Here is a 15,901-nt window from a genome sequence, read left to right on the forward strand (position 1 = left end):
CTGCATACCATAGGGACCTTGAAAGCTCACAGGCCTCACCAGTGGCATCACCCTGGCTGGCAAGCTGGCCACGGCCACAGCAGGATAGTGGACAGCAGGATTAGCCTATGAAGAAGTCCTGCACTGGGCAGCTTTATGCCAAATGAGACTCGAAATGTATCCTGAGACATCGAGACCCAAAGGATTGAGACCAGCATGCAAGTTGAGCTGACCTGGGCTGGAAAACTCAGAGTATGCAAACACTAATGGTGCTTCTGACTTACGGCATTTGTGAAGTGCTACACACAGCTTTACAAGCAACAGCCTAATCTTTGCAGTGTCTCAGGAGTTTGACTAAAGCTTGTTAAAAATCCATTTCTTTATTAAAGCAAGCTTACAAATAACAAATGAAGCAGAGGAACAAAAAACAAAAAAGTTTAAATAGAAGATTTGGATAAAAACTAGGAAAAAAAGGAGGAAATGGTTCAGAAAAATGTGATGGTTCCTAAACACCAGCAACTGTTTTACATCAGGACAGCTCTGCAAGGCCAGTGCTTTTCAGGGAAGGCATGCTTTTCATCCTAGCAATAAGCAGGGGACCAAATTACAGCAGTTGGGTTGGACCAGTCCTTCAGCAGGGCAAGAACCTAGGGAGAACGCCATGTCTCCCAACCCATACTTGTCTCTGTACCAGTCCACAGGGGAGAAATGGAGTCTTACTGCTGATCATGAAAAAAAAAAAAAATACTCAAATAGGAGCTAGTGTTAAATTTCTTCAGCTGAAAAAATACAGTAAGAAAGGTGAAGGTTTCTTGGAGGTGAAGCTTCCCACAACCAAGAGCTGCCTGCTTACAGCCTTCAGGCGATGCTGCTCCTAGGCAGGGCAAGGAGGAGAAGGACATCCTCTGAAGGAGAATGTACAAAAATAGGTTGTTGTTTCCAGCCCAGCCTTTTGTGCTGATCTGCTTCATCCTCCCCATAAATCTGTGCACAAGTCCTTACCCTGCCAGGAGCAAATGGGGTGAGGGAACAAGCCAAGCGCAAGCAGAGCAGCTGCTTGGTGCTGTGTGTGTGCATGGAACAACTAGGGAGGAAGCTCAATGCAATGCAGTAACAACACCTTAGCGCTCTAGAGAAATGGGTGAGAAAGTGGACTAAGCACTTAGTGTGAGGTCTTAATAATACTGAGGTGTTTGATACAGCAGTACAGATAATTTTTATCTGAAAGATGTATATAAAACACTTCTTTGATAGCTAAGTGGTCATGCTTCTTCCTGACACAGGGCATGTAGCTCATTGCCCAGTTGCATGCTGCAATAAGATTACTGTCAACTTTCCTTTGCTATTCCTTATGTGAGCACTTGCCAGCTTGTCAGATGAGTAGACAAAGTATAAAATGACAGGGCTCAAAAACCATAGAAAATCACAGTTAAAAGCATATGGTATAATCAAATTTTGTTCTTCAAATATTTGCTCGTTTTTGATCCTCACCACCTTAATGAACAGCTTATTGTTCTGGAGGCTGGGTATTGCTGGCGGGGCTTTGGGCACTCTCATGCAGTTGGAGGATGTATGTGAGGAGTGGTGGTTTCAGGAGGGCCTCTCACCCCATAGCATTCTGATTTTAGGTGTTGGCTATTGCGTTTTTTGTATATTCTCTCCTTTGCTGTAATATTCTGTGGCTCCTAGGTTTTGCTTATGTCTTGGCGTCAGCAGCAGCTCAGATTTCATTTGGGTGAGGAAACTATTCCCTGTGGTCAGCACAGCATATGTGGTGGCTATATTTGCAGAACAGCTCTGCTCTGGAGAGCAGGCAGGCTGCAAAGCTCTGCAGCCACCTCTCCACTCCATCTATCTAGTACTTTCTGTAGTTTGGGTCTATTTGACCCTTTTCAGAGAGTCCTGGTGCTGGTGCACGTGATGGACACGTGTCCCTCTACTTGCCTGGTAGAAGCGTCTTCCTAATATATTTCCAGCATATATTCTGCATTTCACTGAATTCACACCTAACATCTTTTCTCTAGAAATACTGGCATGCAGAACAGCTATTACTTTTTTACTGCATTGAGGACTGTGTTGACTCCTGGACTTCCTACAGATGGATGTACACAGTGTTTTTCCTTCCTTCCTCAAATCTACCAGCTCTCACTTTGCTTCTGGGCACAGATCTGCTGCTTTTGCAGATAGGTCCACCTTCATCCTAAGCTCTCTGTGAATACATGCAACTGAGGCTGGGCTCTCCACAGGCTCCTCATGTACTGGACTTCTCCAACATTTGGGGGGCCGTCTGGCCTGCAGAGGGGTGCTGTGCTGAGCAGCTTGGTGACTCCCACACCAGGCAAAAAGGCTGCAGTTGGTAGTGTCTAATGTAGCTTCTTGGATGAAAAAATATTATATGAAGGCAAATTAAATAAGCTCATACCTTATTTAATAAATTCTGATGTTCATTCAGTAACCTCAAAGAGATAAAAAGCTGGAAAATTAAGATTTCTGCTTGATCAATCAATGTCTGTGGTCAGCTGTGGCTGGGGATGAGATGGGGCTTGATGAAGCGCTCAGATATATGGGAGGAAAGGAGCAGTACTGGCCTTTGGGGCTGAGAAACAGCAAAATTTGGAAGAGTGAGGCCAAAATAGATGTGAAGCTGCACCACTACTTTCTGTTGTGCCCTGTTGGGCTTGTTTTAAGATCTGCAAATGCTGATGGCAAAACAGAAGTCACTGCTCAGAATGAAGACATGCTTCCCTTACAAGCCTGCAGGTAGACTGTGCAAGAATCCATTTTTGACATAATTATTTAGACCTTTTCCAATTCTATTCATGTTGAACACGTGAGCAACAATTTGCATAGCAAGCCATGAAACACTCACTAGAAGTGCAGATGAAATTCGCTGCTGCCTGTGTGGAGGTACTTTACAGAAAACACTTTGCCCTATGCGGCTGGATCCACTTATCTGCTTCTGAGATGGTTTTGAAAACAAAGAGGTTCAGTCCTCCTGATGCTGCTGACTGTGCAGTCAGTCACAGCCACAGGGACTAAGGAGGGAGAGTGTGAGCGGTATGCAGCCATTCTTTCCTTTTTTTGATGTATAATTGGGATTTCTGTGGCTCTCAACAAAAAAAAGTGACCTTGCTGAAAAATAAAATCGAGTCTTTCAGAGGCATTATGGGATAAAAGGTAAAAGAAGCCATGATCTCCTACTGGCCTAACAGATGCTTGGATGTACACAGCTCTCACTTTGCTTCTGGGCACAGATCTGCTGCTTTTGCAGATGGGTCCACCTCCATCCTGCTCTCTCTGTGAATACATGCAACTGAGGCTGGGCTCTCCACAGGCTCCTCAGGTCCAAAGGCTCAGCAGGTCTCTTGGCACTTCTGTTAACTGCAGGGGCTGATGCAAGCCAGGCATCTGATGCAGAATAAGCAGGGTCCCTGTAGGATTACTGCAGTATTAAACTGTGAAGTTATTTTCCACCTGCTAAAAGCACGTTCCTGAATCCGAGGTATGTTTTTGTTTCTTGCTTTCCTCTGAAGACTGCTTGCAGCCATTTCACTTGTGGCCGTCTCTGCACTTGGGCTCCCATCAGCTTCTTTGTCCTCTGCTTGGACGTGGTGCTCAGGGCCACGATCTAGTGGAGGGCTGTTAGGACGGTACGGTCAGGTTGTGGTTGGACCCGATGATCTTTAAGATCTTTTCCAACCTGAGCGAGTCTGTGATTCTATGCTTCCTCCTGCCGCCCGCCTGGGACTTCTGCCGGGCAGCAGGGTTCTGGTTGTGCCAGAGGACAGGTCAGGCGGACGTTACCTTAGCAAACTGGCCGTGCACGCCACGCTGTGCCCTGCCCCGCCCAAGCTCCCACTGGAAGATGACTTCTCTTTCTCGCGTCACCCAGCCCAGGCGCGGCGCGGTGCCAACACACACAAGCCCTGCAGCAGCACCACGCCCGCACCCCCTTCGCGCCGCCTCCTGCAGCGCAGCGCAGCCCAGCCCCGCCCCGCCGCAGCGCCGCAGCGCCGCAGCGCGCCTCGCCCCACCCCGCCCCGCCGTCTTCAGCCAATCTGCGCCGCCTTCTGCACGCGGTGTTCGCGCCGCCGCCAGGCCGGGCGCGGTTTTGCACGTCGGCAGGGGCGGGTGCGTGTGCGCGCGCGCGCGCGGCCGCTCGTCCCGGTGGCGCGCAGGCACGCACGGATCCTGGCGGAGGCGGCGACGCAGCGGCAGCTGTGGCGGTGCTCGACGGGGGCCGCGCACGGCGGAACGGCGGCGGCGCGGCTCTGAGAGAGGTGAGGCGGGACGGGAGGCAGCGGCGGGAGTGCCCCGCGGGACCCCTCCGGGTCCGAGCGCTGCAGCAGGTGCCGGGGCCGGACCCTCACCTGTAGAGCGCGGCGTGGCGGGCGCAGTGCGGCGCGGCCGGCGTGTGGGGGGGGTGCGGGCGGCCTTGCCCGGCGAGGGGCCGCGGCGGTGGCGAAGCCATTTTGAGGGGGTGGCGGCGCGGCGGCAGCTCCGGCCCCGGAGCCCCCCGGTGCGGCCGGGATCGCAGCTCCCTCTCTCGGGCAGCTGGGGCTCGGCCTCCTGGCATCGCTGTCCGCGGCCCCTTCGAAGCGGCGGAACCCGCGGCGGCAGGCGCTGCTGGGCTTGTGGTCCGGAGGGGCGGCTGCGGGGTGCCGAGGGCGGGAGACTTGCTGAGGGCCGGTTCGATCTGCGCGCCGCCAGGCGCTTCCCTGGGCTATACAGCCGAGAACTGGGCTGCTCCGTGGAGGCGGGCGCCCGGCCGGTGCTTTTCCTCGGCCCTGGGAGCGGGCACGTCTGCGTTCCTGCAGGTTATTTCAGGCGGAACCATGCGGTGTTTCCGCGCTGCGCTGTCCGAAAGCGATCCGCCTGCACCGCCGCGGCACGGGGCTCTGCAGTGGCGCTTGGGGCACTTTTATTCCTCGGCAATCCTTGTGGTGATCGATTACAACTTGCTGGTTCCGTAGCACAGCTAATAACGTGGCTTTGTGTCTCGGTGCGTGTGTGCTGTGGCAGCAGCCCTGGCTGCCTCTGCTCTGCCAGCTGTCTGTCACGGAGGCTGCAGCACCGCAGGAGGAGCAGCGAAGCAGCCCACAGGGAACTTGTTTACAATAATTCGTGATGCAACGCCTTTTTAGAATAATTATTTGGGTTTATCTAGCACTCAATTGTAGCAATATCTATCTCTAAAAGTAGGCAAGCCTCCCGTGTAATGAGTCTTGTAGTGTAAACAGTTGTGTCTTGAATGAGTGTTGTTACTTTTAGGATGTCTGTGATATTTCTTTCAGGGATTTGCCAAGTCTTCTCTCTGCTTCACTTTCTTCCTACAGTGAGTAATGTACTCTTGGCCAGTCGTGCACGTACACTTGCAGTGATCAGAGGAAAAGCTTAGTAATGCCTGCTAATGAGGTGGCACAATGGCATGGAAAAATCCCCACCAGCCATCTAGCAGCCCATCTTCCCCACTGACTGCATAAAAAACTGCCGTGTTCGCTGGAATTCAGCTTGGAGGCACTGCCCTCAGCTGAAGGGAGGTCTGCAAGCTGCTTGCTTGCCTGTGCTGCAGCTCTCTGCACCTTGTGTGGAGAACTGCCTGGAGCCAGCCCATGCTCAGTTTTGTCAGGCAGAACTTCTGACCTTCTGCGATGGTTTCCCATTGCTGTGCATCTGCACAATCCTTGGATTTCAGGAACTAAGGAAAAGGGGGAAAAAGGTTGTGTGAGGTGATTTCAAATTTTACCACACAGTTTATCAGACAGGCTGTGACCCTGGCACTTAAGTTTCTTTTCCAGTATTCTTGCCAAAGCTTCTCCCTGTGGCTTCTGTGCAGCAGCTCCTCAGCGCCAGGGAGTGCAGCGGAGCTGTGCCAACTCTGTGCTTGTTTTGTGCTCTAGCAAGAGGCTTGGCTTATGTGGTCACATTCAATAGGAGAATTTGATTTCTGAAAACTTGAGTTCTGAGAAGGTTCTGAGGATGTTGTTCTTGGTGTTTGAAGACGAATGTGTTTCATAGCTCACAAGCCCAGCTATGAAACGCATTCCTCCATCCACTTTTCTATTTCCCCCGGCTTATTTTGAATTATCTGCTCTAATGAAAGCTCTGTGCCCTTTCTGTGCTGTCTGGTTTGTGAGCAGAAGTACAGAGCCATGGGTTCTGATGATAGGCCTCTCTTGCTGTAAGCACATAAATCCTCCATAGTGTGTTTAACTTATCATGATAAAGTGGGAGGGTTTTTTTTTTTCTCCCTTTAAGGGAGTCTATTTTGATAGACGAAGCCTAGAAGCGAAGTCTATTTTGATTGAAGCTGGTAAAGTCTTTTAGGTGGCTGGGTTTATTAGCTCAGATCTGGCATCGTCACAGCATGGTGACACTGGAATCAGTTTGGGCACTCCTGCTTTTGGGCAAACAGTATGCCCTTTGCTGAGCCCTGGGTTGCTTGTAATCTGGTCATATATCCTCCCGTGAAATGACAGGCTTCTGTTAGGCAAGGGGGCAGCAAGCATTTGGGATATGATCTGTGTCTTCAGAAGTTTGGGGCTTGGCAGTGACAGATATACCCGCAGAGAGATGTGTTGAATCAGGTGGATTGGTGGCTTGGTGCTCCTCTGTGCCGTAGTGTTTTGATGGAAGCAGACTAGGAGTGGGTGTTGCTTCTCAGGATAGTACCATCCATCAGACGTTGAAACATCAGAGGATGTGGTCTGAACAACGCATGCTGTTTCTGCAGCTTCTGAAACCAGTAAATGCTTGGCACTCTGGCCATCCAGCTGCCATGTTGTGGATTTCAGTTTAAGTACTGTGATTAACTGTTTTTGAATTGTATTTATTTGTAGAGGCTTATTTGTTGCTTATGTACATTGGTTTTAAAGGAAATGCCTTTATAACATAAATGCTGCATGGCAAAAAAAAAAAAAAAAACAAAAAAAAAAAAAACAAAAAAAAAAAACAAAAACAAACCAGTACAACAATGTGTGACAAATTGATTATGCAAGCAAGCAAAGTTATACTTTTTAGCAAGCTTCTCTCCTATTTGCACACAATGTGGCTTACTTTTTTTGTCTTTCCTAATACCTAACATTGGAGTGATTTTTTTTTATTTTTTTTTTTCCTATTCTTTTAATGAATCTTGGTTGCATGATTGGTATGAGAAATACTTGTTTTTGCAGTCTGAATTCTTGCAGAGGCCATCAGTAGTCTTACAAATCTTGTGGGAATTGACTGAGCGTTGGGGTCTGTAGGTGAGCAGCAGCACACGTGAACATTTTAAAAAAAAAAAAAAAAAAAAAAGCCCAGCCAATTAAACAATAGGAAAACAAATAAATAAATAAAAACAACAAAAAGCCCAGCAAACTGCAGAGGTAAGAGATATTAAATTGCTTGGGAGTGGAGCTTGACTGAGATCATGTCCCTCTGAAGGGCATCTGGCTGCAGAATTGGGATCTTTCTGCTTTTCCTGTGGTTGAACATTTCCCATGCAAAGGGAGCTTGGTGCAATGTCTGGAGAGGTTACCTTGAGCTGTGCGCTGGAGCCCTGTGTCGGTGGCTGTGGGAGTTGGTTGGAGCTGGCTGCCAGCACGGTGACTCAGTGCTGTCACCTCGGCTGCATGTCCAGCCTCTGCCAATGAGCTGAGAGAAGAAGCTGGCTGCAGGGGCATCCCCCAGTTGTCTTCTGGCTGCAGATGTTGGGCTGCTTTCAGCATGTGAAGTGCCTGTTGGTAGACTGTAAGCACTAATTTTTCGTGTATGTGATACAGAGCATCTGCAGAAGCACTGCAAAGTGCAGAGACTGCAAGCTTCTTTCTTTTGTACTTGGTGACTTAGCTCACAGTTTTGTATCTTTGTGGCTTGTGATTTTTTTTTTATTAATTTATTTCATTTTAAAATTTATTTATTTATATGCCTGAAGTAGATGGTGATAAGTTAACCATGTGTAGGATCAAATTTACTCCCTAATGTGGTAGGGTTAGGTCTCTTTATGTTTCTACTTCATGCTGAGGATACTGCCTGTGCTTTTAAAGCAGAATTGTCTCTGTGAACAAATACTTGTCTTTCCCCGCCACCCCCGTATGTTTCTTAGATTGATTTCTCACTGCATAAAGCATCATGCTATCAATATCCCTGAAGGAAATTGGTCAACACGCTGAGGAGGTGATGATGTCTGACAAGAGGGTAGAGATGTCAAAGGTAAGTGCCAAAGCTTTGTGTGGCGACAAACATCTGAGCAGAGGAAATTATCTGATTATTGCTCCAGTGAGAGGAAGACCTGTTGACTGAGTGGAAAGATACTGTTAGATATCAGAGGATCTTGGTGGTAAAAGACAAACAGGAAAACACGTTTTGCAAGGCAATCCAGGAGGAGCGAGTTTCCTTGTTTTCTTTCATGGGGACAGGGAGGAGCAGCCTGCCAGCAGTCTTGCGTTGCCATAGTTATGAGGAAACAGGCCAGCTCTAGCCACCTTCTCTTTCCTTTTGACCCTGGGGGGTGAAGGCAGAGGGGACGGGAGCAAGCCTGCTTGTGAGTGGGAAACAAGGAAAAATTTAAAATATCACTGTAAAGACTTCTGCAGTTGTTCAGGAAAGTGCTCTTCTGTAGGCGTCATGTAACCCTGTGGATTAGAGTTTTTCTGTGTGGAGTGCTTTTGGCAAAGATGCAAAAGGAAAGTTTGTTCTGGGAATTGAAGAGGATTGTCTCTTTCCCATTTTCCCCAGCACAGATTTAAGATGTTTGTCTGGATGTTCTTTTCCAGTTTGGTTTCTGAAGCTTTTCTCTATTGAGATATACTGGAACAAGAAATCCAACTTTTGCATTTAGTTGTCGTTTTCTTTTTAAGAGATTCTAGCACAATGGAGCTCTTGCTCCTGTGTTTTGAGCCTTATGGCTAAGATGCTGAATATCTGAAGTATTCTCATTTTGAGAAAGTGGAGGAGGAATATACTAGATTTTTAATTTAAAGAAAAGTAGAAGACGTCCTCATTTGGTGAGGAGCTTGAATTTGCAGCTACATGTCCAGATGTACTATCTAATCAATTGCTTTGCCGTTACTTTTGTTGTTATGATACTGTCAGTTTTATGAGGGGGACTTCGGTAATGCCAGGCGTTAGGACTATACCAGTGCCAACTTATGATAGTTCCAAACTGCATATACCAGCTTTCTTAATTTCCCGGTGACTCCTCCCTATTACTTTCTGCTGTTAAATTTGTCATATCAGCCCTGGGAAGAGATGAACTTTTTAAAACTTGATCAAAAAGAGAAGAAGAAAGCATGGAAAACATCTGTTTCTTTAATTTATTAACGACAGCATGTGGAAGTGAAGTTTTTACATAAGGTTTTTGAGGTAACCTCAGCTAGGAGTTGAGGTTACTGTTTTGTCTGTTTAAGTTTGGCATAATTATTGCCTGCCTCTTTCATTCAGAAAGACTTCTACTATTCAGTAGTGCAGTATGTCTAAAATTAGGTTGATTTTTATTTAGGTTATTAGGTTTATTCAGATTGTCATCTTTATTAACAAGTGAGTCTTTAAATTTGAATGTTCACTACCTTTTTTTTCTTACCTTAATTATACTGTAGTGTTTGGGAATCAAACTATTAGAGAGGAAATTTATCTTTGACTTCTTTAGATGCAGATGTTTATAAAAGAAAAATTGCTTACAAAGTCTAAACTCTGAATTAAAATGAGCTTTAATTTTTTCAGCTCAAATATTGAGTGTACTTAATTAAAAAGAAAATATGTGAATCCTAGTTAGGGCACAGTAGGATCTAGGATTCAAGGCCATTAGCAAACCCGTCTTTTTGTTAGTACAGTTTTACACACACGTAGATTAGCTGGAACATAAATGTGGATGGTCTGGTAGAAGAGTCCAGATGAGGACAATGCAAGCACCAAGGCATAGACGATAAATTAGGAGGCTTGTGAAGCAGCTATTGATGTGGAGTGGGAAGGAACGTCTCTGCAGAATTGCCCTGTTCCTTGTGAAGCAAAAGTGTATCCCTCCCCAACAGGCTGGAGGTGGCCTGGCTTGCTATAGGTGCTATTACAAGAACAGTAAGGGAAAAATGTATGCCAGTGGAAAACAGACTAAAATTACACATTTCAACATTGCTTTTGTTCTTAGACTTGCTATATTTAAGTATCTGAAAGAATGGGAGTTATGAGCATAAGCAGTTGGATGTTAGATGGCTGAGCTCTACTGCGTTTGTGGGAAACTTTTTAAAAGCTAGCTTGGTGGGGGAACCTGATTTATAACCTTCCTCTGCTGCCCAGGCTTTCTAGCTTGCTCCTGATACATATAGATGTAGTTCACAATGGGAAACTGAAGGAGGAGGAAAATTTCTTTTTTGTTAGGTATTTGCCTTTTTGTTTAGTCCTGGAAGTCTTTAATCAAGTTTAAAGAACTTTGCAGCATACATGTTTTATGTGTTTTCAGTGATTCTGCATGAGGGAATTCAGCAGTGTGTCAGAAGAGATTGTGTTTGTGGTGGTTTTAATCTGTGTGAGAGATAGCGTATGTATTTTTTTCTTACTCAAATTTTAGTAGCATTTTTAACTTATGCTTCAGACCTGGTTGAACATCCCATTTTGGACACTGATCCATGGAGGTTTTCAGCCCTTTGAAACCTATCATGTCTGTAATTTGCACAAAATGTATGTGCTCTGTGGCAGATGTGGAGGTGCAGGCAGGATAGGAGGCTGCGTGTCTGCTCTGAATTATGATCATATTCCACAGTAAACCAAAGAATAATCCTTTCCAGGTAGGCTAAAATGCATTCCCTTTTATTTTTATTTTTATTTTTATTTTTATTTTTATTTTTATTTTTATTTTTATTTTTATTTTTATTTTTATTTTTAATTTATTTTTCCTCCTCACAAAGGTTTTCAGAACAGCTCTCTGGCACTACACTTCCATTACCCCAGAAGACTGGCTTTGTTGTCTGCTCTTGAAACGCAGCCTGTCTCTTGGTTAGAAGCACTCTTACATTCAGTGAAGTCATTGCTCAGGTGCAGAGAGCAGATGAGCTTTCCTCTTATTTAAGGTGTGTTATACTGACATTCCTATAGTAGTGTTTTTACAGATGCTGTCTATCCAGGGGAATTAGAACTTGATGATCCCTGGTGTCCTTCCAACCCACCCATTCTATGGTTCTGCTACTGACCAATGCCAGGCAATATTCTGAAGTTCAATATAATGTGATACTGTATTTTGATAACAAAGAGGAGCTGGAAACTAGAAGCAGCAATAATGTTTCGGTGTGCATGTTAGCATTTTAATTGGAATCAGGAGTGTGCTGACTGAAGTCAATCCCCTGGTTATCTCTGCTCTATGCTTTGTCTCACGTGTCTGGGAGCATGTTTGGACTCACTTTGTTTGCCAGCAAGCACAAAGGTGAGCTCTGGGGGCTATATCTGCCATCTGTGAGTTTGTGGTAGGCTTGTACCACCATCGCTAATGAACCTTTGAGTAATCAGAAACTGATTTGTGACTGTTTGCTGAGTTCGCAGCTCTGAAGAGTGTGAAACAGGAAAATGCAACTGAGTCGAACAAAGGCATAGAGGTCTAGTTGGAGAGCTAGGAAGAGTTTTTAAAGCTTTTAATAAAGTGAAGCTTTAATAAAGGTGAAGAGACAAAATCACCTGGGCTAAAGAAATTGCAGAAAATCCAGTCGTGACACTGTAGCCTATCCTTATGTGCTTGATCTAGAGGCAATGTTGTAGTGGCAAGAACTGTGTGTAGTCAGCCTTTCCAGGGTGTTTGAGTCTCCTTGCAAAAATCTGGGAAGTTTTGCGAAACCCAGCTCTGTCTTTCAACAGTGACAAAATTTGGAAAGAAGTCTTAGAATGTGTATTGCTATGCCTGTGCAAAGTGATTGTTAGCCCGAAAGCCTTTGGGTAGTTTATCTTTTTGTATGAAAATTAATTTCTGTAGGTTCCAGCACTCATGAGTGCAAGTCATGAGAGACAGTGAGTACTACTGTGTGGTTTTTTGTTTTTTTGTTTTTTGTTCTTTTTCTGATGCAACCTAGTTTTTCTTCTGTTATGTCCTGAAAGCTATTATTAGTAACTGAGTGGGGTTTTGTTGCCTTTTTTTTTTTTTTTTTTTTTTTTTTTTTTCCTTTTTTGGATTGGGCGTATAATCAGAATTTCATTCACTGTCCTTACATATGCTTAAATATAGCATTAACATAATCTTCTTACAGACTTTTCCTCCTGCTTCTGAGTTTACAAAAGAACCAAGCTCACTGCTAGTAAGATCTATACATAATCTTGCCTGGAAGTAAAATAATTCTTCTGGGCTTCTGCTCATTTTTATTGCCAAGATGATAGTTTGTTTATATTTTTTATAGATAGTGTAATTGTACTTGCATAAAATGCTTTCTGATAATTGACTTTGCTATTTTTTTTTCTTTTGTGCTTCAAGAGCAATTTTTGTGTGGAAAAAATTTCCTTAAAGTATTAAATATTTTTAATGACTTGAAGTTTGCCATGACATTTGTTTGTCTTTCCCCTTTTCTATTTCTGGGAGGGTCTTGACTTGAAAAGATCAAGGTGACAACTGACTTACGCATGTCTCCCGGGACAGACGCTTCTCGCGTCTAAGATGCCGAGATGTTCGGTAAGAGCTGTGGTGCGGGAGGATCGCACCTCACTCGTACTGCCTGTGCGGAGTGGCCCGCAGGAGCTGCGCAGTCGGGCTGTGCTGCTGCGTGACTCGCGGGAGCGCGCCCCGGCCGCGGTCGCAGTTGGGGTGGCTGCTCTCCGCAGTGCTGAGGGGCGCGCTGGGCGCGCGCCATGTTGCCAGTGTTCCGAAGCCGTAGCTCTCCGCGGTGCTGAACAGTCGCTGCAGGATTTCTGCAAGGTGCTTAGCACTTCTCCCTGCTGTATGTTGTCTGGTGCTAAACCCTCCCAAGGAGAACAGGAAGGAGTCTCTATTTCGTTATCAGGATGGGTAGTTTCTTGGCAGTCCAGATAATTCTCAGCATTTTTAGACAATATTCCCAACTTTGTTCCTTTTCAATTTCCTTTGACTTTCTTGTTTCTGTTGGCAAAGCAACCTGCATTTCATGTAGGGTACAGTTTGTTTTAACGGTCAACATGCAAGATTTCGATTTTGGATGGACCATGATACTTCTGAGGCCTGTTTTGCTTCTGTTGTTTTGTTACTGTTACAAATGTATGTGGCTTCCCTCAGCATTAGTGCTTTTGCTGACTCTTTGGGCATAAGCCCACTTCACCTTCAGAGTTGTCTTTCAGTCTGTGTTTTCCACAGTAACTCATTCAAGAAATTTTCTTTAAAAGAAAATAGGCTTTCTTGTCTTAAGTAAGCTTTCACAACATCTTTGGAAGCATTTTCTCAATAGTTCTTGACTGCACTAAGTGAACATGGAAGAGACTAGAAATACAATATTCAATTCTTGTAATAAAAAGCTACATTGCATTTGAGGAATTTGGCTATTGACTGTTATTCTTTTGCCAGAGTATCATCTGACCTATAGGATAGCTTGGGTGAAATGGGCTACTTTGCATCATAAAGGGAAAAAACAAACAAACAAACAAAAAACAAATCAACAAACCTAATATTTTGAACTCATAGCTTTTATAGTGCAATGGTATGAAGCAGGGAAAATAATTGTTCTCCCGATCACCTTGGTATAGCTCTGTTCCTTGACACTATTGTTTTGTCTTTGTTCTTGCCACTTCCTTTCTTGCAAACCTATCTTCCTGTGAAGTTTTGTCTATGTTCCGTGTACGGATATAGTCAAAATTGGGCATAAAGCAAAGTGTAACCATATTAATCAGGACAGGATTGCCCCTTTGCCTGAGAAAAGACAGAAAGCACTAACAGTGCTTAGCTGCAGACTTGCTCTCATTAGGGGATCCAGAAGAACAACTGGGCACTGAAGTCTACTAGGTAAGTAAATAACTTAAAATTCAGTACTGTGCTGCCACTGTAAAATGTATGCTGCTCTTGCTGTTGAGCCACAGTGATCTGGTATAAGTATTAACTAAACCTGTAGTCATTTTTTTGGCTCCAAAATTTTAAGTCAAGCAAATGATGGTTTGAGACCCATATGCGTCCTCAGATATGGAACTTTGGTGGCTCTTCTGTGAAACATACAAACAGTACAGCTCTCTGAGCAATTTGAAAGCACCAACATCCCCTAGATGCACTCACAAGAAAGTGAAAATATATGCGTTTTTACATCCACTGATAGTAATAGTTTTAGCTTACAGACTCCTCGTGTTCCAGCAGTTTGCTAGACTTCAGGTGTACATTGTTCATCACAGAATCATAGAATTCTCAGAGTTGGAAGGAACCTCTGAAGGCCATCTAGTCCAACTCCCTTGCAATGAACAGGGGCACCACAGCTAGATCAGGTTGCCTTGAAAAGTCTCCAGGGACAGGGCATCAACCATGGAATCACAGAATTGTAGGAGTTGTAAGGGACCTCTAGAGATAATTAAGTCCAACACCCCTGCCAAAGCAGGCTTCCTACAGCAGGCTGCACAGGTAGGTATCCAGATGGGTCTTGAGTATCTCCAGAGAAGGAGGCTCCTCAATCCCTCTGAGCAGCCTGGTCCAGTGTTCCATCACTCTCACTGTGAAGTAGTTCTTTCTCATATTGGTGCAGAACTTCCTGTGCTCCAGTTTATGGTCATTTCCCCTTCTCCTGTCCCCACAGACCACTGAAAAGAGGTTGGCCATTTCCCTTTGTCTCTCACACTTAAGATATTTGTAAACATTGATAAGATCCCCTTTTAGTCTTTTTCTCAGGGCAGAACAAATCTTGGTCACCCAGCCTTTCCTCGTATGGGAGATGCTCCAGGCCCTTTATCATCTTTGTGGCCCTCTGCTGGACTTTTTCCAGATGATCCCTGTCTTTTTTGTAGTGGGGAGCCCAGAACTGGATACCAGACCCAGCACCGACTACCACTAGTTACACGTCTCCAACCAGGCTCTGTGCCACTGATCACCACCTTCTACCAGCTCCCTCAGCACGCATGCATGCATCCCATCAAGGCCCATGGATTTGTGTGCACTGATCCACTGAGACACTCCCAGACCACCCTCATCTCAGCCAGAGGGTAGCTCTCAATTTTCTGAATGCTTTCTTTCTTCCCTCTAGGGTCCAGGAGTCCCAAGGAGGAGTCTTTGAAGCAAAGAAGGCATTCAGCGTCTCCTTCCTAGCATACCCTGGTTATCAGAACAGAACAGTCTCCTCATTCAGCAAGGACCCACATTTTCCTTTTATTAAAAAAAAAAAAAAAAAAAACCAAAAAAAAACCAAAAAACAAAACAACAACAAAAAAAAAACAAAACAAAAACAAACAAACAAAAAAGAAACCCACAAAAAAAACCCCAACCTTTGTATTACCCTTTATCTCCTTTGCTAGCTCCAGGTGGGCTTTAGTCTTCCTTGATGCAGCCCTGCAGGCCATGACAACACTCCTATACCCCTCTCAAGAGGACAGGCCCACTTCCTCCGTTTCACAGACCTTTTTCCCTTCAATCTTATCTGTTTATCCGTACAGGTCTCCTGCCTCCCCCGAATTCCTACTCTTAGGGCTGCACCAATCCTGAGCTTGGAGGAAGTGCAGTTTAAATGTTGCCCAGCTCTCACTGTCTCCCTTGTTTTCTAGCACTCTACCCCATGAGACACCTCCCAGTTGGTCCTGGAAAAGGTCAAAATTGGCTCTTTGATTGTCCAAGGTAGCAGTCCTGCTCCCACTCAAAATCTTGAACTCCACTACTCAGAATCGTTGCATCCCAAGCTGCCCCCAACCTTCACATCCAGAAGCACCCCCTGCCTTGTTGGCTTCTCCTGAGTAGAAAACTATCTTCAGTGCATTGCAGGAACGAGCCCCTCCTGGGATGTGCTGCAGGCCATCTGAGTCTTTAAGCCTCCACCTGGCTTTGCAG

At 45.2% G+C, this 15,901-nt stretch overlaps 1 protein-coding gene across 6 annotated transcripts in view; it reads left to right on the plus strand.

Annotated features, from left to right (window-relative positions):
• The first annotated feature begins 4,149 nt into the window (after positions 1–4,149).
• Positions 4,150–15,901, plus strand: part of ADARB1 (adenosine deaminase RNA specific B1) — a 78,775-nt gene continuing 67,023 nt past the window's right edge. For 5 of the 6 annotated variants that reach the window (XM_052674539.1, XM_052674540.1, XM_052674537.1 and 2 more), the window contains exon 1: positions 4,150–4,259. The gene's annotated coding sequence lies outside the window, so the exon portion shown is untranslated. The remainder of the gene's footprint in view (positions 4,260–15,901) is intronic. The other variant, XM_052674542.1, reaches the window with a different exon arrangement.

The sequence above is a fragment of the Tympanuchus pallidicinctus genome, unplaced genomic scaffold (assembly GCF_026119805.1).
Source record: "Tympanuchus pallidicinctus isolate F22 unplaced genomic scaffold, pur_lepc_1.0 scaffold15, whole genome shotgun sequence".
NCBI lineage: Eukaryota > Metazoa > Chordata > Aves > Galliformes > Phasianidae > Tympanuchus > Tympanuchus pallidicinctus.